The 24,103-nt window shown below is 36.6% G+C and overlaps 1 protein-coding gene across 3 annotated transcripts in view; it reads right to left on the bottom strand.

Annotated features, from left to right (window-relative positions):
• The window catches only part of LOC145284486 (UTP--glucose-1-phosphate uridylyltransferase-like), a 302,604-nt gene that overhangs the window by 223,576 nt on the left and 54,925 nt on the right, over positions 1-24,103 (bottom strand). Inside the window, exon 2 of one of the 3 annotated variants that reach the window (XM_080133353.1) lies at positions 9,566-9,798. The exons of the other annotated variants lie outside the window; for them this stretch is intronic. The gene's annotated coding sequence lies outside the window, so the exon portion shown is untranslated. The remainder of the gene's footprint in view (positions 1-9,565; positions 9,799-24,103) is intronic. 3 annotated transcript variants of the gene reach the window in all.

Raw genomic sequence — 24,103 nt, 5'->3', positions numbered from 1 at the left:
ATAATGAAAGACTATTTCTATGCTATGTTTCTGTATAACCCTTTAACATTACACTCCTAACATCGCAAAACAAATTGTTGGACATTCTCTTGAAAAATGTGAGCATTATTCTCTTTCATATAAAAGTGTCCTGCTTTTCTTTTTTATATTGTGGGTTTAACAAAGACCTCTGAAAGGGAACGTGCTCTAGGTGAGTGCATGCTTTTGTTAGAGTGAAGAAGAGAAGAGGGGGGCTCATTTTTAGCTTGAATGGGGTGTTAAAAAGCAAGTTTTAGTACTGTACACTCTACGTTTCAAAATTTAAAAAAAAAAAAACTTATTTTAAACAATAAAAAAAGAGAGAAGTGAAAGGTAAATTATTGGAATTTTATAACCATGTAGAAGGGAGAAAGAGAGAGGCGGAGGAAGATCACTTATGCATGAAAATTAGACATAAAAACTCTTTAATATTGTGGGTTTTACAATATCTGCCTTTTATAATAACGTTTGCTGATAGATTTTTTAGCTTGATAATCTTTGTTGGGTAATTTCAAACGAAAGTTGTTTTATTTTTTTTTTTTATAAAATGAATTTGATATATATACAAACTGACTCGATTCGCCGTTGCCCGGGAGTATCTCGCTATCAGATTTTATTTACCAAAATATTATTATTTATAAATCTATCTTGTTTGTTCGTTTTTGGATTTTGTAGCTTGGCAACCGTTGTTGGGTCATTTCTTGCAAAAGTTGTAGTTTTATTTGTTTATTTTTTAATAAAATAATTTTAAAGTTTGTTTATATTTACCGTCGAGAACTTTTATTGTGTAAACAAAAGGAATTTCTCTATTCTTTGACTCTCTTACAAATATTATAAACATTTGCTATTTTGTTTCATTTTATTAAATTATAATGTAACTCTCCTGATGAATGTTAGATAAAGAATATTCTCAGAAAACTACTTACTGCAATAAATCTTCTTTTATTGTACATATAGTCGTAGAAAAATTTTTTTAATTAATAAAAACTATTTAAACTGTTGTTTTACTGTAATGATGCAAGTGCCAGTAATTGCAAACGCCTCAATCCTGAGTATGCACTTTTTCTTTTCCAGTTCTACATAAAATACAAATTTAATAATTACGAATTGTGTTTACTTATAAATTTTTTCCATTTTTAATATCATATTTTTTTAATCAAAATATAAGATTTAAAAAAATAAATAAATAAATAAATAAAAACTTAAAATTTCAATGTCAACACAAGTCACATGCCTCAACTCAAATAATGTAAGAAAGACAGTTCCTATTTAAGTTAAATTAGGGATTATCTCCCCTACATAAACATTTTTATATTTATATTTGGTTTTCAAAAAACTGATCATTAAAAATCATTTAAGATAATTCGTGCATGCTTATGCAATAGTGATACTATTTGTGAGCTTTGTTTATGTCTGTTGGTTCATTAAATTCAAATAATATTTTTGTTTATTTTTACTAGCAGGGAGACCCAATGTTGCCAAGGATTGAATGAGGATCAATAAATGTTCCATATTTCCAATACTTTTATTGTCACTGAAATCGGTGAAATCACCTATTTTTCAATCAAATCAATTAATTGCCTGCTCTAGTCTGTGACTCACCAGGATGCAATGGGAGGAAGCTTCACATGCCTTCCAACAGTGAATTAGTTCACAATATATTGTAATCAACATTGCACTGTAAAGAACCTATAATTGATTTTATAAAATAATTTTTATATAATGGTTTGAATTAAAATTTAAAATACAAAAGTAGAGTGTCATGGTTCACTTGTGCTCTAAACACAAACATTCATTTCGAACACACCCTATCTTATCAAATAACATACTGTTAATTTTATACGCTGGGCCTTTCTACTTGTGCGTTGATAAAACTTTTCAAATGCATATGTAATGTTAGGCTGTATAAAAGTGTTAATTTTGGTCAAAATCGGGCTGTTCTTTCTTTAAATCAGATATTTTTATTATCAATTTTCGATACTTATCAGATGCATTACAATACAAATCCTATGAACACCCCCTGATACATAAAGTACATTTGTGTAAAATTAAAATTAAATCTGTTTAGCCGTTTCGGAGTCAATACAGAACGCACTCACGCACACACACACACACACACACACACACACACACACACAGAGAGTGTCTTTATATATAACTAGAAATAACAACATTATAATTACTGTACCATGTATCTTATTTGATCATAAAGGGGGTATATTTACTACCGCTCGTAATAACCAACCTGTTTCATGTGAATAAAAAAAATGTTTTTCCCACACTTTGAACATATCTTCTCCTTCTCCTGTGTCTGATATTTATTACCTGACCTACATCTTAATCTGTTCTTCCCGCCAAAAGAAAAAAAACAACCAACTATATATATATATATATATATATATATATATATATATATATATATATATATAGTGGCCTGGCGAAGCCACAGGGGAGACAACCAAACAAAACAGAAACCTTAAGCAAAATTCATCCCAAAGCAGCAAAACTAAAGCTGGCTTGCCAGGACACTATATATACAAATGCAGGCAAATTTAGGCATATTTTATTGGTTTGAAAATATGGGTTCTTTTTTTACCAATTGTAATAAAAATTTAATCATTTAATATATAGATATTCCACTTTGGTGGGAGGCAATTTTATAAGTTCCAAATCTCAGCGACCATTGATCAGAATTTAACAAATGAAAGCTTGTTGAAAAGGTAATGGCCTGAATTGTGTAGTGGGCTATGTGACATTTGCCGTTAAGGTCGCACATTAAGGGAATCATGCATAATCCAGAGCCCATTTTTTGACATTTTTTTTACAGCCATAAAATGTTTCAATCATGATCATTTGTTTTCCTAGTTTTGCATATGAATTACAAAATATCTGATAATTCCCCAAAACCTCTAGCCTTGATGTAGGGGAGACTAAAACTTGTTGTTTTCTCGTCTAGACAATGTCTAATTATCAAGGAAAACATGACGTGAAGTAAAAAAAAGCAGACAATTTTAACTATAATCAAATAGAACATCAAATTTTCAAACTTTTATATGACCAATGCAAAAAATAGTCTTCCAAATAATCGAAATAATCTGCATTCTGTTCAATTGTTAGTAAAGTTTAATTTTGACATTGTGAAACTATAAGTAATCAAGCAATTATTTTATACTAGAAGGTCGCCCCGGCGTTGCCTGGTCATAAAATACACATAAATATTATATTTTAATTCATACAGAAATGTACTTCATGTAAGTAAAAAAAAAATACTCGAGCTCAGATCAAAACAAAAACCTAAAGATAGTGAGTCAAGTACGATAACCATTAGGTCAGCTTGGCACGACTTTTAAAAAGTGTTCTTAATATAACAAATTTGTCATTTGAACGAATCACGCATGCACATTCATAAAACAGCAAGCAGATAAAAATCCGATGAGCCCCACGTACCAATTTTCGATTTTGAACCCTTAGCTGCCACTTTTTCCGGATGAAAATCGATTAAAAAGTTTTACACATATCTGAATACACTATATACCAAATTTCAAGTGGACCAAAAATTCGTTGAGTATATAGGTTGAGAAGTGTCCTTACACGCACATACACACATACATTCTCACTTTTATAGATATATAGATGACAGATAAGGCCAAAAAGAAAGAGATCAAAATGGATGAATAAGAGTGATGAGGTCAAAATTTAAATGATCTATCTTGCACTTATAATTTCATTTGACACTTCTTGACACTTCTAATTTCATTTGTAAAAACAAGATACTGCTGAATCACTACCAAAATTAAAGAAAATAAGAAAATAGAACACACACACACACACACACACACACACACACACACACACACACACACACACACACCTACATTCCTAACTCTAACCCTCAGGATGTCAATTTCGTCCCCTCCCTTCTTTCCTATTAGCTCGGCTCTAAACTATTTTAGTTTTAATTAGTTTTGCCTCAAAGATATAAAAAAATAACAACCTAAAGTGCTGAGTCTTTTTCAAGCAATTACTTTATAAGGTGAGTCTTACATACTTTTAGGAAAAAAAAGAAAAAAAAAACGATTGGTCATCACTAATAATTCTATAATCTGTGGCATAGTTCCTGGTCTAGGTAAAGCCATTTTGAACGACGATATATCTTAGGTTATTACCAAGAACTATGCTGACAATTAATATAAATTGTCTATATAAAAGTTATGTTATGGTTAAGGCATAAAATGAAGCATATGAAACGGACGTTGTAAATGAAAAATCAAGGCAAATATGATTAAATAACCAAATATTTATATAACTATAAGTTTACAAAAAGATAAGTCATTTTTAGTCAGAAATGTTCCGTTTCTGAATTTTTGAGATGAGGATTGGCTATTCAGATTATTTGGATTCTTCGGACTACTGTTCTCATCTTGAGCATCATTTTCACAACGTTTCAGTTGATGCAACCTCCGATCTTCTTCAGGTGTATCTTGGTGAACTCGGGAATATTTCTGTCGAACTTGGAAATTTGGACAGAATTTCAACTAGAATCCTTTATTTACTTCATGGGGGTAGCATGCTCTCGTTCCTTCAGCTATGCATGGATAGAGGTGCTAGGTAATTCGCAATTCTATTTTTCGGTTACCTATACTGAGAATTGAATCTTCAACCTCCAGGAAAAATATATTTTATTGATTTATCTAACTACTCTAACCATTGTAAATAAAGGGTTCCATTTGAAATTCAGTCCAAATTCCCAAGTTCGACAGAAACATTCCTGTGTTCAACAAGATACACCTGAAGAAGATCGGAATTGCATCAACTGAAACGTTGTGAAAATGACGCTCAAAATGAGAACAGTCGGTCCGAAGAATCCAAATAATACGAATAACCAATCCTCATCTCAAAAATTCAGGAACCGAACATTTTTGACTAAAAATGACTTATCTTATAGTTATACAAATATTTTGTTATTTAAGATGAGAACAGTCGTCTGAAGAATTCAAATAATCAGAAATGTTCATTTGGGAAAGTTTATGCAAAGTCGTGTTGAGGTAGCACCTATTTACAATGCCTCCCCACGGGACAGAGTTAGACACCAGGGTCGTTTTTTAACGTGGAGAAAAGGTACCAAAATAAAAATTGTCTCAGTCGTGAAGGATTTCTCCTCCACTGAAAGAGAACGAGAAATGGAAGTGCAGCATCTGAAGAACAGATGGTATTTATTTGCTCCCCCACCGAGCAAATTAGGCACAAGGCCGATTTTTAATGTGAGGAGTGAAGGGAGGGGGAAGGGGAAAATGGGGACCAGCTCCCAAGAGGTGGGAAATGGGAGCTGGTTAAAGGTCAGGCATGTGGAGTTGCCCCCACATCTGGTCTTTGCTAGTGATAGCTAGTCATAGCTAATCATAGCTTGCAGTATCTGCCGGAACAGATGGTATTTATTTGCTCCCCCACCGAGCAAATTAGGCACAAGGCCGATTTTTAATGTGAGGAGTGAAGGGGAAATGGGGGCCAACTCCCCGGGGAGTAGGGGAGCTGGATAGTGACAATTGGTATGAAGGGTTGCCCCTACATTGACCAAGGTCTTATATGCGGGGTAGCCCCCACATATGGTCTTTGCTTGCAGTATCTGCCGGAACAGATGGTATTTATTTGCTCCCCCACCGAGCAAATTAGGCACAAGGCCGATTTTTAATGTGAGGAGTGAAGGGGAAATGGGAGCCAACTCCCCGGGGAGTAGGGGAGCTGGATAGTGACAATTGGTATGAAGGGTTGCCCCTACATTGACCAAGGTCTTATATGCGGGGTAGCCCCCACATATGGTCTTTGCTTGCAGTATCTGCCGGAACAGATGGTATTTATTTGCTCCCCCACCGAGCAAATTAGGCACAAGGCCAATTTTTAATGTGAGGAGTGAAGGGAGGGGGAAGGGAAAGGGGGAGACCAGCTCCCGACAGGTGGGAAATGGGAGCTGGTTAAAGGTCAGGCATGTGGGGTTGCCCCCACATCTGGTCTTTGCTAGTCATAGCTAGTCATAGCTTGCAGCATCTGCCGGAACAGATGGTATTTATTTGCTCCCCCACCGAGCAAATTAGGCACAAGGCCGATTTTTAATGTGAGGAGTGAAGGGAGGGGGAAGGGGAAAAGGGGACCAGCTCCCGAGAGGTGGGAAATGGGAGCTGGTTAAAGGTCAGGCATGTGGGGTTGCCCCCACATCTGGTCTTTGCTAGTCATAGCTAGTCATAGCTTGCAGTATCTGCCGGAACAGATGGTGTTTATTTGCTCCCCCACTGAGCAAATTAGGCACAAGGCCGTTTTTAATGTGAGGTAAAAACCAGCTCCCCTAAAAGTAGGCAAAAAGGGGGCACTCTGGTTACCAAAAATAATAATTGTCCCAGTATAGAGGGTTTCCCCTCCATTGACTGGTACAAATTATCTTAAGTGCAGCATCTGCCGGAACAGATGGTATTTATTTGCTCCCCCACCGAGCAAATTAGGCACAAGGCCGATTTTTAATGTGAGGAGTGAAGGGAGGGGGAAGGGAAAAAGGGGACCAGCTCCCGAGAGGTGGGAAATGGGAGCTGGTTAAAGGTCAGGCATGTGGGGTTGCCCCCACATCTGGTCTTTGCTAGTCATAGCTAGTCCTAGCTAGTCATAGCTTGCAGTATCTGCCGGAACAGATGGTATTTATTTGCTCCCCCACTGAGCAAATTAGGCACAAGGCCGTTTTTAATGTGAGGTAAAAACCAGCTCCCCTAAAAGTAGGCAAAAAGGGGGCACTCTGGTTACCAAAAATAATAATTGTCCCAGTATAGAGGGTTTCCCCTCCATTGACTGGTACAAATTATCTTAAGTGCAGCATCTGCCGGAACAGATGGTATTTATTTGCTCCCCCACTGAGCAAATTAGGCACAAGGCCAATTTTTAATGTGAGGAGTGAAGGGAGGGGGAAGGGAAAAAGGGGACCAGCTCCCGACAGGTGGGAAATGGGAGCTGGTTAATGGTCAGGCATGTGGGGTTGCCCCCACATCTGGTCTTTGCTAGTCATAGCTAGTCATAGCTTGCAGTATCTGCCGGAACAGATGGTATTTATTTGCTCCCCCACCGAGCAAATTAGGCACAAGGCCGATTTTTAATGTGAGGAGTGAAGGGAGGGGGAAGGGAAAAAGGGGACCAGCTCCCGAGAGGTGGGAAATGGGAGCTGGTTAAAGGTCAGGCATGTGGGGTTGCCCCCACATCTGGTCTTTGCTCGTCATAGCTAGTCATAGCTTGCAGTATCTGCCGGAACAGATGGTGTTTATTTGCTCCCCCACTGAGCAAATTAGGCACAAGGCCGTTTTTAATGTGAGGTAAAAACCAGCTCCCCTAAAAGTAGGCAAAAAGGGGGCACTCTGGTTACTAAAAATAATAATTGTCCCAGTATAGAGGGTTTCCCCTCCATTGACTGGTACAAATTATCTTAAGTGCAGCATCTGCCGGAACAGATACTACACTTTGATCTTGGCCAAAAGTCGTGTTGAGGTAGTAAACAAGGACTAAGGATGTGTATATATCTATATATTTGTTACTGTGAATATGTATATGTAAGAATTAGGCAGCGTGGCATTGTGTGTATGTGGGCCTACCTTATTCTGTTAGTGTATATGAGAGAGGCAGTTTGCTTCTGTTTGCCTAACCTCTTGTAGCACGTATGAATATGTGCGCGAGATGATGGAGTTTGAACATAAGTTTTGAAGTGTTCGTTTTCATTAAACCTCCCAGAAAAGACACGGGGTGGTGGAATAGGTTGTCAGTATACGTTCTTGGATCTTGCAAGGTGTGCTCGGCTTAATCTCTAGAGAGCTCTGATTTCATTAAACAGGTCATCGTTTTTATAAGGTTTGTTAATTTGGCATAGAATTGTTAGATTTCGGGTTTAAAACTGTAACTTGCTTTTGGGGGTTAAGACAGGACCAATGAAACGGAGAAAGAAAGAAGGTGATTATTCAAGCAAATCATTGTTTGGTATTCATTCGACTCGCATCTTTATTGACCTCAATCTACAATATCTAAATGATATAATAAATGATAGTTGCCGGTTGTGACGTGGATACTGGCGCTTGTAGACTGATGAACCAACATGATGCATCCATCGTTTCACTAGTGATATTAGCAATTGTTGTACCACAGTCAGACAAGTAAAAGAAAATAAAGATACTCAAATACAATGCTTGGAAACAGCTAAATATTATATAGACATTTAACAGAGGCCAGAACAGTGAAAATGGTGATTAGCAGAAACAAATACAGGGTGGAACGATAAATTGTCGCCAGAGAAAAGCCGACATGATTCCCTTTCCGTTTAATGAAAACCGGTTTTCTTTTCTTGTTGCAAACCATCTACTAGGTGACTAGTAGTATACAAATCCCAAGAGCAATAGGAGCCTTCTATCATGTCTGAAAGTGACACAATGTTCAAAGAGCGAAATCGTTGATGCGCCGCTACACAACTTCATCCTCTCTACCGATCCAAGTTATGACAACAGGACTATATAGTTTTCATTACTTTTACTTTTACTTACAACTACCGGGGGTACCAGGTGTTGCCCGGTTGGTTGTAGGTGTGTGTGTAAGGGGGGGGAAGGTTAAAGGAAAGAATAAGCGAAGTAATAACCCTGTTTAAAAAAAAAACAACAAAAAAAAACGATGGTAAACTTCTTGAAAAAATCAGCGAAACCAAAACCAAAAAAAAACATAAAACTTCTTTAAAAAAGAAATCGGAAAAACAAAAAGGAAAAAATCAGGGGAAAAAATGATGAACGTGTTAGCGAGAAAAAAAATGGCATAAATAACCCTTCAATTCGGTTAAGTCCATTCCAGGTTTTTTAAACAACTACGAAGTAAAGAAAACCCAAACCGGCGTTCTTTCGTAACTATCCCTTGTGAATGATCCTGCAACAGTGTAAAGTGGTGGTGGGGAAGGAGGAATTTATTAGAGCAAAAAGATTTTACTACCTCCATTGATTTTAACTGATTTTGGCAGTGAACTCTCAACATAAAAAATACAGGGATTTACAATTATCGAGGAAGTGGAGAGGTAATAGGCCTATAATACACATCAGATATTGTGCTGCAGTTTGTGCATATTACATTTGCATGAAATGTCTTGATTTTTAATCCTATTAAGGTCAAAATCAGAGGGGACAAATGAGTTCATTTTATATATATAGGAAAGGGATAAATTTATTTTCTTTTTAACTCCATTCTCTGTTTTTCTTTCGCTCTTTTTTTTATTAATGATATATGTTATGTTTTTGTGTGTCTAGAGGTATTTACTGCAATATATATTATTAATAAATCAAGATAAAAAAACAGAGAATGGAGTTAAAAAGGAAATAAATTTATTGTAAATAAAAGTAAAAGTAACGAAAACTATTTTACAGTAAACAAAATGATCTAAGGGAGATAATAAAGGTTTTTGTTCTAGCAATTACCATAACTTAAAAATATTTAAATAACATTCACAGATATATTTACTTTGGTCAATATCAAAATTCTGGAAATCTATATTTACCAAGATGTTGTCCGTTGTAGTTCGAAGAGTAGTTTATTTTGCTTGACGTTCAGTATGTGTATTTACGACCACGGTTTCTTTCATTTCTCGTTAGTGGCCAGAGTTAAATGATTTTAGCAAGAAGGTCATCCCAAGTTTGCATCCCTTTCATTTGGTGCACGAATCAATGACTGGTTTTACAAACGCATATTCTTCTATTTATAGTAATCGCTGGAAAATGTTCCAGGAACCTTCTGGAACCAACGAAAAAAGAATGCTTTTTCAGTTATATTTTAAAAGTCTCTAGAAACACTTAAAGGGATATTTTCATTTTCTAATATTAAAGTAATATTATTTATGTTATCTTATGTATTATTTTAATTTATATGTTATTTATATTTATTTTTGTATTATATTTTATATTTCATTTTATTATATAATATTTCAAGTGTTATTATTTCATTCTTAACTAGTGGCTGGGCCACGTCAGCACACATAACGCTGACAAACACAAAATCGAGTACACTCAACATCAGGTACACTCAACATCGTCTTACCATCAATGCTTACCCTGTGAACTCGGAGTATGGGAAATTCTCATATGCACAAAACAAAATCACTGAAAAAGCAAAAATATCCTAACTAAGGGTAACGATAATGAGTAAACGTTGGATAAAATGATAATTAAAATTATTAGGAACTTGCCAGGATTCAAACCTGGAATCTTCTAATCCGTAGTCAGACGCGTTATCCATTGCACCACAAGTCCTGTCCGTATTCCAAAAGATGTTACCGCAACTTTATTTAATTTACAGAAGTAGTTTCCACTCGTTTCATCAGCCATGACCAAGTAGAACTTTTAATTAATTCGTAACTCCATTATTAGTATCACTCACACTGAGGATTGAACATTCATCCCCCAGAAGAGAGTTATTTGAAACTGATTATTACTTAGCATTAGGATTGACGCATGGCGAGTGGTTAGTGTACTTGGAAAAATTCAGTTGTAAAAATGGCCTTCTTCTGAAGGTTGAAGGTTCAATCCTCAAATTGGGCGACCGAAAATACAATTGCAAATTACTTAGGACTTCTATCCAGTCATAGTTAATGGGATGAAAGCATGTTATCCTCGTGAATTCCATTCAAAATTCTGTGCAGATTCCCGAGCTCGACAGAAGGATCCCAGAGTTTGACAAGATACACCTGAAGAAAGTCGGCGGTTACATTGACTAAAACGTTGTGAAAATGACATTCAAGATAGAGCAGTAGTCTAAAGAATCCAAATAATACGAATATCATGTTGTATAAGGAGTTGTGAGAAGCATCACGTGATATAACGTATCTTAGGCACACGCCTAGATTTTTCAATGTAATAACAGATCCAATGATTAAATAGATCTGCAATATGAAATGTGACCAAATCTAACCTATTAGGTCAGAAGATTTTATGAAAGCATTAAAATTACATATAATTGTATAGCATAGACGTTAATGTCGAATACCAGTTCTGCTGCTACGGTCATGTAGAACATTCAGCCTCCTAGATAAACCATTGTAGAAGTTTTGAAGTATTGAATTACGAAAAAGGTTAGAAACAAGTGAGTTGGATAAAGTCGTGAGAGTAGAGTTTACCTGTTGAAATGTGCGAGCGATCTTGTGAATTATCAAAACTTGTCTGACCCCTGGACAAGAGAAAAGTGACGTAAAATTACATATATATATACTTGCAGGAAAACCCAGCGTTGCCCAGGATTGAATAAGGATCATCAAATGTTCCACACTTCCAATACTTTTATTGTCATCGAAATCGTGAAATCGTCCATTTTCAATCAAATTGATTGATTGCCTGCTCTAGTCGGGGACCCACTACAGTGCACCAGTAGGAAGCTCCATATGCCTCTCTGCAATGACTTAGTCCACAATATATTGTGGACTATGTTGCACTGAAGAGAACCTACAGTTGATTTTATAAAAGTATTTTTATGTATTAGTTTGAATTAAAGTTTAAAATGCAAAAGTCAAGTATCATTGTTCAATTGTGCTCGAAACAGAAACATTTATTTTGAAGCGTCCCTGTCTCATCAAAAATTCTACTGTCGATTTTATATGCTGGTCTATTCTGCTTGTGCAGTGATAATACTTCTCAAATGCACTTGTGATATTAGGCTGTATAAGGGTGTTAATATTAGTCAAAATTGGACTGTTCCTTCTTTAATCGGATTATTTTTGATTATCAATTTTCAATACTTATCAGAGGCATTCCGATTCAAAACCTATTTAAGAATACTCCTAGACACATCAAATATATTTGTGTGAAATTAAAAAAAAAATCAGCCCAGCTTTTTCGAAGTTCATAGGAAACTACCTCACACATATATACACACAGACAAAGTTCCTTTATTATATAGGTAGCAATATATATGTATATATGTATGTATATTTACGTGATTCTTGTAAAGAAATATTTGATTTTTAAAAAAATCCAACTGTTTTCAACACTAACCTGTTGAATTTAGTCTTCGTCCAACTTATATGTTTATTCATTTGTAAAATAGTGTGTGAAATGCATCATCATCATCATCGTCTTCAGTAAAAGAGTGAGTCTTGTAAACAAACATTTTATTTAAAAAAAAAATCCAGCTGTTTCAAAGTTTGCAACTGATGGCTGTTCACTCACGCAGGAACAAGAATATGAGAAATAATAGCAAAGCTTATGCTAAAATGCGCTACAAATTAGACATCGCCTGTTGGAATGTCAGAACTTTCTTGGATATTGACAAACCAAAACGTCCAGAACGAAGAACAACTCTAGTGACTAGAGAACCTGAGAGACTAAATATCGATATAGCTGCTCTATCAGAGACTCGCCTGCCTGAAGAAGACCATTTGACTGAGGTAGGCTCAGGATACTCTATATTCTGGGTTGGAAAGCCAAAGGGCAAACATTGTGATGGCGGGATGGGGTTTGCAATAAGATCAGCTCTAGTGAACAAGATTGAAAGACCCTATACTGTGACTGATCGAATCATGTAACTTAGAATTACACTTTCATGCAGTCAACTCCTCTCGATTTTCTCTGTCTATGTTCCAACCATGCAAGTGAACGAAGAAGTCATCCTGGCTTCCTGCATAGCATTCAGTGAGACAACATCATCGGTACCTAACAATGAAAAGCTCATAATTCTAGGTGACTTCAATGCTTGTGTTGAGAAGAACTGGGAGACATGGGATGCTCTGGGGGTATCACAGGACTGGCAAAATTAACAGCGGTGGGTTATGATTGCTGGAATTTTGTTCTGAACAGTCATTGATACTTTGCAAAACTTTCTTCCATCAGAAAGATAAGCACAAAACTATTTGGATGCATCCCAGATCCAAGCAAGGTCATCTAATTGATTTTATTATCGCTCCCAAACACGATCTTGCAAATACCTCCAATAATCGAGTCATGCATAGTGCTGAGTGTGAGTCGAATCATAGGTTGCTTTGAGGAAAATTCAAGCTGTGCATACACAAGAAGGTACGCATGACAGGGGTTCAGGTTTCTAAATACATTGATGTTGACAAGCTAAAGAATTCAGAGTCACTGACTTGTGTGAAGGAGAGATTGGATGGTATCGTTTTTGATGGATCGTGGGAAAATTACAAAGAACAAGTATATTCAGCTGGTTCAGATGTGTTAGGATTCAGAAACAGAAAATATAAAGATTGGTTTATATTAATTTATTTATTGTGGACTATTATTCTCATCTTTATTAGCTGTTTCTGCGGCCAACTATTCCTCTGGCCTTCATCAAGTGGTAACCACGACGGATAGGAACTTTGAATCTCCTAACTGCATTCTCAGCAATCACTGCCATGTTGTTGTCATCTCACCACGATTTGGCCAAGTAATTTTATAAGATCAAAAAATCCAACCTTGATCGCCCTTCAGGGCCCATGGTGCAGTTGATAGAGATGTTGAATCTCTACAGTTCCAGATGAGCATTGTCTGAAGATAACGGTTTCAATCCTACCCAAAGCCGGCCAGAGGATTACTCGGCCAAAATGTGGTGAGACGACAACAACTCCAGATGGCAGTGATTGCTGAGAATGCAGTTAGGAGATTCAAAGTTCCTATCCGTCATGGTTACCACCTGATGAAGGCCAGAAGAATAGTTGGCCGAAACGTTGTGAAATAACAACTAATAAAGATGATAATAAGTCCGCAATAAATAAATTAATATAAATAATACTCATATCAATAATGAATTCCAATTAAAATAATATATAAAGATTGGTTTGATGAAAATTATCAGCAAATCAGTAATCTGCTTCAAGAGAAACATCGTCTTTATGAGCAGATCCTTCATCAAGGAATGAATACATCTGTTATAAAGGACTACAAGAGACACAAGATTATTCTGCAAAGAGAACTAAGGCAGATGACAAACATGGTGGTCTAACATATCATCGGAAATACAGTCTGCCTCTGCCAGAAAAGATTCAAAAACAATGTTTGGACTTTTTCATCAGGTGTTTGGCCCCTCTTCATCCTCGTTAGTCCGTTCAAAGTCAAAAGATAATATGTTATTCATCAAGGACCCTTTCGAAATTTTAAAGCGTTGGCAGGTACACTTCTGTGATCTCTTCTATAATCCATCTGTTGTTGATGAGGTTGTGATTGAAGGTTTACCCCAATTAGAAATAAAGCACTCAATGGATAACATTCCAACAATGGCGGAAGTGAATAAAGCTGTGACACAAATCAAAACTGGAAAAGCACCAATACAACAGAGGAGATCATGAAAACTGTAATAAGAATGTGTATCGGGCGACTTTTGACCTATTTGTGCAGAACTGGGGTAAAACCATTCCACAAGACTGGATCAATAAAATTCTGATGCCTCTATACAAGAATAAAGGAGAAAAATCAGTCAGCAACAATCACCATGGAATTACTCTTTTTGAGTCTGTTGGTAAAGTTCTTGCATGAGTTTTATTAAACTGATTGCAGGAGGAAATATGCCCATTGGTGGTGTCTGAAGAGGCTGTGTGGATATGATATTTTCCACTCGCCAGGTACAAGAGAAATGTATTGAGCACCGAGTGACCTTGTATCAGGTTTTTAATAGAGATGCTTTGTGGTGGGTGCTTGGTAAGTTTAGTTGTCTGCCGACATTTGTGCATGTTTAAGGAATTGCATCGGGATATGAAAGCTAGAGTTACATTCAATGGTCAACTTTCAGATAAAATATCTATTGACAATGGTGTAAAGCAAGGAAATATTCCTGCCTCAACTGTTTTTTCTATCTATTTTGCGGTTCCGTTGAGATATGCATTCTCAAGTTGTGACATCAGTGTCCTATTACACTCCAGCACATCTGGAAAGGATTTTAACCTTAGGAGACTCAATGCCAAATCAAAAGTGTCCCAAGACCTGATCAGGGAACTTCTTTATGTAGATGATGGAGACTTTCTCGCTCACACTGAGTATGACATACAAATGATTATAGACAATTTTTCACGAGCCTGTGACGCATTTGCGTTCAAAATCAGCTTGAAGGAAACTAAGGCGATGTTCACGCCTTCCCCTAGAGAGGAGAACATCGAACCAAACATCTTGGTTTATGGTACTATGCTTGAGGTAGTGGATGCTTTTGTCTACCTTGGAAGTGTATTATCCAGAGATGGCTCCTTGGATGCCGAGATATATGCCTGCATTCAAAAGGCTTCTGTTGCATTTGGGAAACTAGAGAAGAGGGTATGGAGTGATCGTAAACTCACCATTAAGGCCAAGGTGGATGTGTATATGGTGTGTGTTGTCACAGTGCTTCTATATGCTGCAGAAACATGGACGGTCCACTAGACACATATTAAAGTTGTAGAACATTTCCATCTTGAGTGTCTGAGAAGAATTTTGAATATCAAGTGGCAAATTCACATACCGGACATAGAGGTACTAAAAAAACATGTGCCCGAGCCTTGAAATCATGGTTAACACGGCGCAGTTGCACTGGGCAGATCACATTGTACATATGGGTGATGATTGTCTCCCAAGGAGACTCTTCTATGGAGAACTTGTGAGTGGTAAGTGTCCACAACAAAAGCCCAGAAAGCGCTACAAGGATGGTCTCAAAAGCATTCTGAGGGATACAGATATTGATACCAACACCTGGGGGAAAAAAACTGCGGTTGATCATGGTGCGGAGGAAAAAGTTAGGAAAAAATGGGTGTGGTTCTCTACGGATTAAGAAGATGGAGCATGCAAAGTTGAAAAGGGCATTTAAGAGGGGAGATCTGGAATTTTTGTCAGGTAACCATGAAAATTGGATCTGTGAAACGTGTGGTCATGTTCTCCTTTCAAAGGCAGGGTATGTGAGCCACCTGAAATCTCACAATAACAGACCATAGTCATTCATGTTTCACAGCGACCTCATAGCACAATGTGTGTAATATGCAGTAAGGTATGCAGCTCTACATCTGGACTGAGAAGGCACATGGTTGGGCACAAAGACAATATTCCTCATCCAATCGACATTATTAATACATTGAACTTGTTGTGTTATGCAAGTCACCTGAAGACACATGAGAGAATACTTAATACAGTACATTAATCTTGAGACGGCAATCATCTGTGAAGATGCTGCAATGATCATGTTTATATATCTTTATATATAAAGATATAGTGTGTGTGTGTGTGTGTGTGTGTGTGTGTGTGTGTGTGTGTGTGTGATCATGACAAAATCTGGCATGATGATGATTCCCCCACGTAGGATTAGTGCACACCATTTTTCAAGGTTAAGATCAAAATTCAAGGTCATAGCCTATGTATGCATAATCTCCATTTGAGTGATCATGAACAAACCTGACATGATGATGGTCCCCCACCTAGGTATAGTGCCCACAATTTTTCAAGGTCAAAAGTTAAGGCTATAGCCTATGTATATGTACTCTCCTACAGCCGACATCACTGAACCGATCATGACCAAACCTGACATGATGATGGGCTCTGACCTAGGGATGGTGTGCACTTGGTACTATTTTTCAAGGTCAAGGTCAAATGTTATGGTCGAGATTTTGCTTATATATATATATATATATATATATATGCATGTATGTGTATATGTGTGTATGTATGTGTATATATATATGTATGTATGTGTATATATATATGTATGTATGTGTATATATATATATATATGTATGTGTGTATATGTATGTATGTATGTATGTATGTGGATATATATATGTGTGTATATATATATGTATGTGTATATATATGTATGTATGTATGTGTATATATATAATATATGTATATGTATGCATGTATATATATATATATATATATATATATATATATACATACAATGAAACACGTGTGAGAAAATATAATGAAATTTAGGCATCTACCTTAAATTAAAAAAAAGAACAAAATAAAGAAAACAAGCGACTTTTATGAGTGTGAATTGATTCCTTTTAGACTGGACACTGATAGATACATCTCTAGTTCAACCTGGGCCTCTTGTGCAAAGGCTCTCAACAGCCGTAACAAAAATGATTCGAAAACTCAATCATACATTTCTTTTTATCTTTTATTCACCCCAAACAAGGCATATTGCCACTTGGACGTAAGGAGCTACTATTTGGAATCGTGTCTACAGTGACACCATGTAGGAAGTTGAGCAGCCTCTGTCGACATTACATGTAAATTTATGCATGTTAGTACAATCAGGGAAACAGGGGACATGGAGGGAATTCCAAAGTCTAGTAGTTTGGAGGATGAAAATATTAAAATAGAAGACTTTCCAGCATCTAGGGATTTCTACAGTGTAGGAATAGGATTTGCTCCTCGTCCCCTATTTACATTGAGGGGACCCAAGTGCTACCAGCTTATCAGAGCACATTCTATTAAATTACTTGTAAAAGAGGTGCATGGATGCAACATTGAAGCAATGGGATAGGAGTTGGGACTTGGTTGATAGTGGTGGATATATTAGGTTGGAGATGATTTCTTGGGTGCTTTTTAAGTAGTATAGACTGATGGTAAATGCACCATCCCAGATGTGGTAATAATACTCCATGCATGGACGAATGGTATCTCTGCAGAAATACAGGATACTGTCTAGTTTTCTAGCACGGTAGATAGAGCCCACCTTCTTTGCAGCAACCTTAAAAATATCTTTGATGTATAATTTTGCATATATGCTCACACGGGCTGGATTTTACTTGTCTTGTTCACAAAACCTAAACCTCTGCTCCGTCGATGAAATGTTTCATCCCTCTGCCTGTTTTACAAGTATTTTAATGGTGAATGCTCCAAAGAAACTACAAGCCCTTGTACCCCTTCGACATAAATACTCCTGACAAACCCGACAAGCAGCAAAGTCCAACCCCTCCACAGTAGAGATCCCTAGATGTAAGAAACCCTTCTACCATAGTTTCTTTTCCAGAACTGCTGATGTTTGGAATTCCCTTCCGGGTTCCTGCTTCCTCAACTGTACTGACACACAGAAGTTCAAGTATAATGTGAACAGACATCTTGCTGCCCAACTCCCTACATCGTATTCCTGCAACTTATATCCCTGATAGTAGCCCTCCTACATCAAAGTGGCAATGTGTCTTGTTTAGGGTGAAAATGTAATTAAAAAAAAACCCTGCTTATTTGCAGGCAAGTTCACACTTTGTCTGAACAAAGAACCAGCATACATACGCATATTCACAAACTGGTCGCCTGAACGTACACACTGACAAATGCAAACTTACTTGACAACAGCCAAAGCAAACATGTCTAATCAACTTCTTACACAAACAATTCCTTCTTTACCTGTCACATTCTTGGGTACTCTGCACGTTTATAATTTCCTAACACTTTCCCACACCTGAGACTATTCTCTATCTCTACAAATCTACTATCAGATCATCTGTGGTGTACTGTTGTCATATTTGGGATGATGAATCGCTAGCCCATACAGAAACGTACCTATAATTGGATTGAGCCCCACCTTTTCTTCTTCACTGCAGCTTTTCTCTCACAGACGTGATGTTGATAGTTTTAGTCGTTTCTACAAATACTATTAATGTATGTGTTCTTCAGAATTGTCTAATCTATTCTCCTGCTTCCTTTGTTCCAGCTCGTTTGTCTCATTGATCTAGTGGTCTCCACCAATTCGCTATTTTGATATTCCAGTAGCTTATTTCCAAGAACTGCAAGGTTGTTAAACTCTTTTTTTCTCACCTACAGCCTTGATGTTTTCAAAACTAAAGTCAATAGGCATCTTATATCTTTGCAATAATCATCTTTCTTGTTAGCTCCTTACATCAAGTGGCTCCATGCCTTGTCTGGAGTTATTTCCATAAAAAATTCTTTTTACTTGGTGTTTTAATTCAAGCTTGTTAAATAAATATTGATTGTTATTTGTCTTTGTCATTCTTTGATCCTGCTTTTTTCTATACAGACAAAAAAAAAAAACAATATAAACAATGAATATTTTTCCGTTCCAATAAAATTCACGTTTTTATGCACAACAAGAAGTTTAAAGAAGTCATAGAAAATAAAAATACACCATTGTAGTATGTCTGCAGCAATCATTTGCTTTTTATTACGTTTGTTTTCAATAATAATGATAAAATAATGTGTAAATATCAGTATCACTATCACATAACGAAAGCCACAGTTTGGATGGAGAGAATGATTAATGGACTGGGTTTCTGAATTTTTGGGGATGAGGAGTGGTCATTTGTATTATTTGGATTCTTTAGGCTACTCTTTTCATCATGAGTGTCATTTTGACAACATTTCGGTCGATGTAACCTCCGACCTTCTTCAGGTGTATCTTGTCGAACTCAGGAATGTTTCTGTCTCACTCAAGAATCTGGATGGGTTTTCGAACGGAACCCCTTTTTTTCAGTGACTTAATCAATTCTCACAGTGATAATCTGAAGGTTGAGGGTTCAATTCTCAGTGTGCACAACTGAAATATACAATTGCGAATTACTTAGGACTTCTATCCAGTCATGGCTGACGGAACGAGAGCATGCTATCTTTGTGAAGTAAATAAAAGGCTCCGTTTGAAATTCCGTCCAAATTCTCGGGTTTGACAGAAACATTCTCGAGTTTGACAAGATACACCTGAAGAAAGTCGTAGGTTACATCGACAGAAACGTTGTGAAAATGACATTCAAGATGAGAACTGCAGTCTGAAGAATCAAAATAATATTAATGGACTGGGGTTCAAGAATTTGAAATTAGCACGTGAACAGACGTGACAATATTATGAGTTACAGAGAAATGGAATTCAACTTTGTGGATGAACGCTTGCACAGGATGGTCACAGCAAAGGTTGTCGCGCCCAGAAATCCAAATGGAGAGAGAACAGGTGCATGATGTTAGCAAAATTGAGTGTGGTTCAAGCTGTCTCTCAATTTCTTTCTCTTTCTTTCTCCGTCACTGTATAACATAGAATGCATGGAAATGCATGAAAAGTATCAGCAGCAGCAAAGCATGGCCAGCATGCAAAGAGATTAACAGCAGCAGCAATAGAAAAACGGACATATGCTAATTAGGAAGTGTGCGCGAGAAGAGGAAGGAAAAAAAGATAAAAAATTCAACACGTGCTCGGAGAGAAAAAGTGGACGACGAAGGAAATGGAAGTCCCAGGTGAGAAATGGCTGACTGATGCCGGCGTGAGGAGAGAGAAAAGAAGGTCGGCATCGGAAAGAAAGGACATGGAAATAGCGAGATTTTTTTTTTTTTTTCTGTAGACAGTCCAAAAGTTGTCGACAGAATTCGAACAACAGGTATTTTCCAGGGAATGGAAGCGAGAAATGGCTGGCTGATTCCGGCGTGAGGTGGGAGAAATTAAATCAGTTTCAAAGAGAATAGATGAGTAAAGCGAAGGCGAAAAATTGCTGGCTGTGCCTGGCGTGCGGTGAGGTGAAGGTGAAGAACCTTTTGTCAGGCTAAAATGGAGATGTGGCAGCGAGAGACATTTTTTTAAGTGGTGCCGAAAATAGCGGTAATAAAAAAAAACTGTGAAAAAGAAAGAATGCTGATTCGGATAATTTATTTGTTTTATTTGTCTGTCCATTTGTGACATAACGGTTACGATACAACTGGTGCAGTCACTTATATCTAAAAGTAATATCTCCTTCTGATTTCCTGTATTATTAGTATTTATTTGCTTTCCCAACACAGCAAAATGTGACACAAGGTCGTTTTTTATGTGGGGTTAAACCACCTCCCCGAAAAAAAAAAGGCAAAAGGGATTGTTTAACTAATAAATCTTCCATTCGAAATAAACATCAGCATTCATGCGAACTTGATGAGGCAATGATGGCAACCAGTGTGTATAACAAAATTTATACACACCACAAAGAAGAGCTATGTAGTCGTAGTAGTATAGGTGTATATGAAATTCGTTCATTTTTTTTTTTTTAACATATTTATTTTTTAATATTTTCAAAAAATATGACCAAATATACTAATCAAATTAAGAAATATATGCAAATAATAATCATTTGTCTTAAAAAACAATCTTTTAGTGAAATGTTTGATTCATTGTAGTCTTGCAAGTCGAAGACACAGTAGTATCTATCTATAATTTTTTTGTATTAAAAACCCCTTTTTCTATTTATTTAAAAAGAAAATACAACTTTGTTATGTATGGGTCGTGGAATTGCATTCACTATCAAAAGATCTAGCTAATTTGCATATTCTTTTAAACGTTGATTTTAATTAATTCCCTATTAGTCCTTTCAGTTTTCTTATGAGATGATCATCTTTAGTTAACTATTACGTGTAATTATATTCATGCAGATATTCTACCTGATTTATACTTGTGTAATATTTGCGTAAAAAGTTTGTAGTAAACACAAGCCTCTTTCTCTATATATTTATGTATGTATACATATATTTGTTTTAAAAATTTTGCCTACCAAACTCCTCCGTCAATTTTTGGTTTACAGACATGAAATAATGCTTTAGCCGGAGAAAATCGATGTAAAAGTGTGAAAATTAAAAAAAAAGTATAGAATTTGCAAGGTGACAGTTGAACGATAGCATTACGAATATGCATGCATAACGTAGCAGCTATTGGTTGATGTTTTAATTTTTAGCCTTGAAGCAAGCATGTTTTCATAGCTATTAATCTTAAAGGAAAAAGTAAATTGTAAGCTAAACTTTTTGGTTTCGATTCTCGGTGGTGGCTGATAAGTCATTTTTTTAACTTTTTAAATTTGGTTCAATATAAAATAATAATAAATACGAAATCTGCATTAATCAAAATATTATATTTAAGCGTATTTCATGACCTGGCAATGCCGGACGGTCTGCTAGCATTTAACAAAAAGTTTATTAGCAAAATGTATGTTACAGAGGAATGTAACTATATTCATAGTAACTGGGTAAGTCCATTATTCCCGAAATAGGTAAATCAGCTTACTCCATGACATTATTTTTGTTTGATTTTGTCTCTGCATGCATGACAAGTAGGTATTTACTTGCTGCCCACCTCAGCAAGATGTGACACAATGTCAGAAAGTGGAGATGCCCAACCAGCACCCATTAAGGAGGGGCACTCTGGCCTAGCAAAAATTACCTGGGCATCCCCATCGGTATTCCTCGATGGAGGCGCCTCAGACCTGGAAGATTGAACCTCCTACGTAATACCCAGGTGGCGTGCCTCAGTCTGACAGGTACTGGGCCAGTTCCTCACCTGTTGGGCTGAATGTCAAGAACGGATTTTTGACTGGTACTTTCTATCCAAGTCTTCAAGCAACCGAAACAGCAAGGAAACTCATCCTCATAATTTAAAGAATAGTATAAGGATATTGTTGTGCATGGCAAGTATATATTTGTCCAGTTTATTAAATTATTTGAGTGAATTGCACACTGAAGAGCTATGTCATTGACTTGACCTTGACACTAAGGAGTAAGGCATTCTAATCATGTTTATAGCTTTATTATTGACAATGGAAAATATGTAGCTAGATAAGAAAGGAGACACGATGACATTCCTTATGTAAAAGTTCATCACCGATCACATATCAGGAAGTGCTACACAAATAGCTATTTATAAATATGTAGACAAGATCCATTATATTAGATCGACAAGGAGGTTGTTGGTCTTTTTTCTTTCTTTTTTTTTCAATAGCTTTTCATACTAGTCCCCTTTAAAAAGAATTCTCATAAACGTAGTCCCACATCAACTCACACATCCATCAGACACACACAACACACTCATAAAAAGAAAAAAAAACATTATTTTAAAAGAAGAAAGAAGATAATTTTCCCTATACACGCCTGATTTTCAAAATCCCCACCCAGAGAACCACCACCCACTACATTACTATTAGTATAACCCTAAAATATAGCCTTAAAAAAAAAAAATCACTGAGACAATTCTTTTTCATACATATACCCAAAGAGTGCTTCCCATCCTCCTACAATATGAGGAGACGCACCTTCTGTTCTAGTATACCCACTGGATGTTTATCCTTCTCCCGCGGCAGGAAGATGTGACACAAGGGTCGGGAAAGTGAGATTTGAAAAGTCAGCGCCCTCGAGGAAGCATACCAGAGCCCACAAAATATGCCTGTGCAGCCCCGTCGGCGTTTCCTGGTAGGGGTACCTCAGGCGATTAGCAACTAAACCCTTCTTCTCAAAGGGTGAGAAGGTAAAGCCTGGGTGGGTGAACCTCCTAGAACTACACAGGATCATACTTCACACCTACAGAGAACAAGCAACCTCAACAATGGTCTAAACTCTGGTGGCGTTGGTATACCCACTGGCATATAAGATCCTCTAAGGCAATCTCCACTTTTATCAACATCTTCTCTAGAAGTGGAATCAACAATTTCACAATAATAATTAAAAGTAGAAAGTGGACCTTTGGTTTACTTTCAGCAACCTTGTAACTCCCACTTCCCTTATTTTTTCCTACATTCCTCACATTCCAAGAGCCATGTTCCTGACAAAGGGGGAAGAATTGCTGTTTTCTGGATCAGTATCTATCTATCTAACGCTTATCACTGATTAGTTTTTTAATCTTAAAGTAATTTTTTTCTTTTTTAGCTCTTTACATCAACTGGCTTTATGCTTTGTCTGGGGTTGATTTCTGCCCATAAAAGAAATAATAACATAGAAACAACTTAAAATTATATAATTATTTAATTACCTTCTCTATTATAAAAGATATTCATTTACTCAATTAAGTAATCAGCAATAACAAGCTTAATCGATATTATTTAAGTTTTTTCATTCCTAGAACTGCCTGCCTGTGGAACTCTATTCTGCAGGTATGCTTTTCACTGACTACAACACAGTCGTCTTCAAGTCCAATGTAAACAAGTTTTTGATGTCTTGTCCGCTTAAATAATCAAACTCTACCCAACTTCCATCTCCAACGATCACTAAGCTGTTGTCTCAGTGGCCACCTTACATTCATTAACCCTTATCCTCGAGTGGCTTTTGGGACTTGATAAACGGTGACTTTCTTGTAGAAAAGTTAAAAAGCTATACTATAAATTATCAGTATCTTGGGGAAAAAAACTTTGCTGCTACAAAGAATAGGAAAAAAA

Source organism: Euprymna scolopes, chromosome 9 (genome assembly GCF_053919585.1).
Source record: "Euprymna scolopes isolate OS-2025 chromosome 9, ASM5391958v1, whole genome shotgun sequence".
In the NCBI taxonomy this organism is placed as follows: domain Eukaryota; kingdom Metazoa; phylum Mollusca; class Cephalopoda; order Sepiida; family Sepiolidae; genus Euprymna; species Euprymna scolopes.
This window is presented reverse-complemented; position numbering and strand designations above follow the sequence as displayed.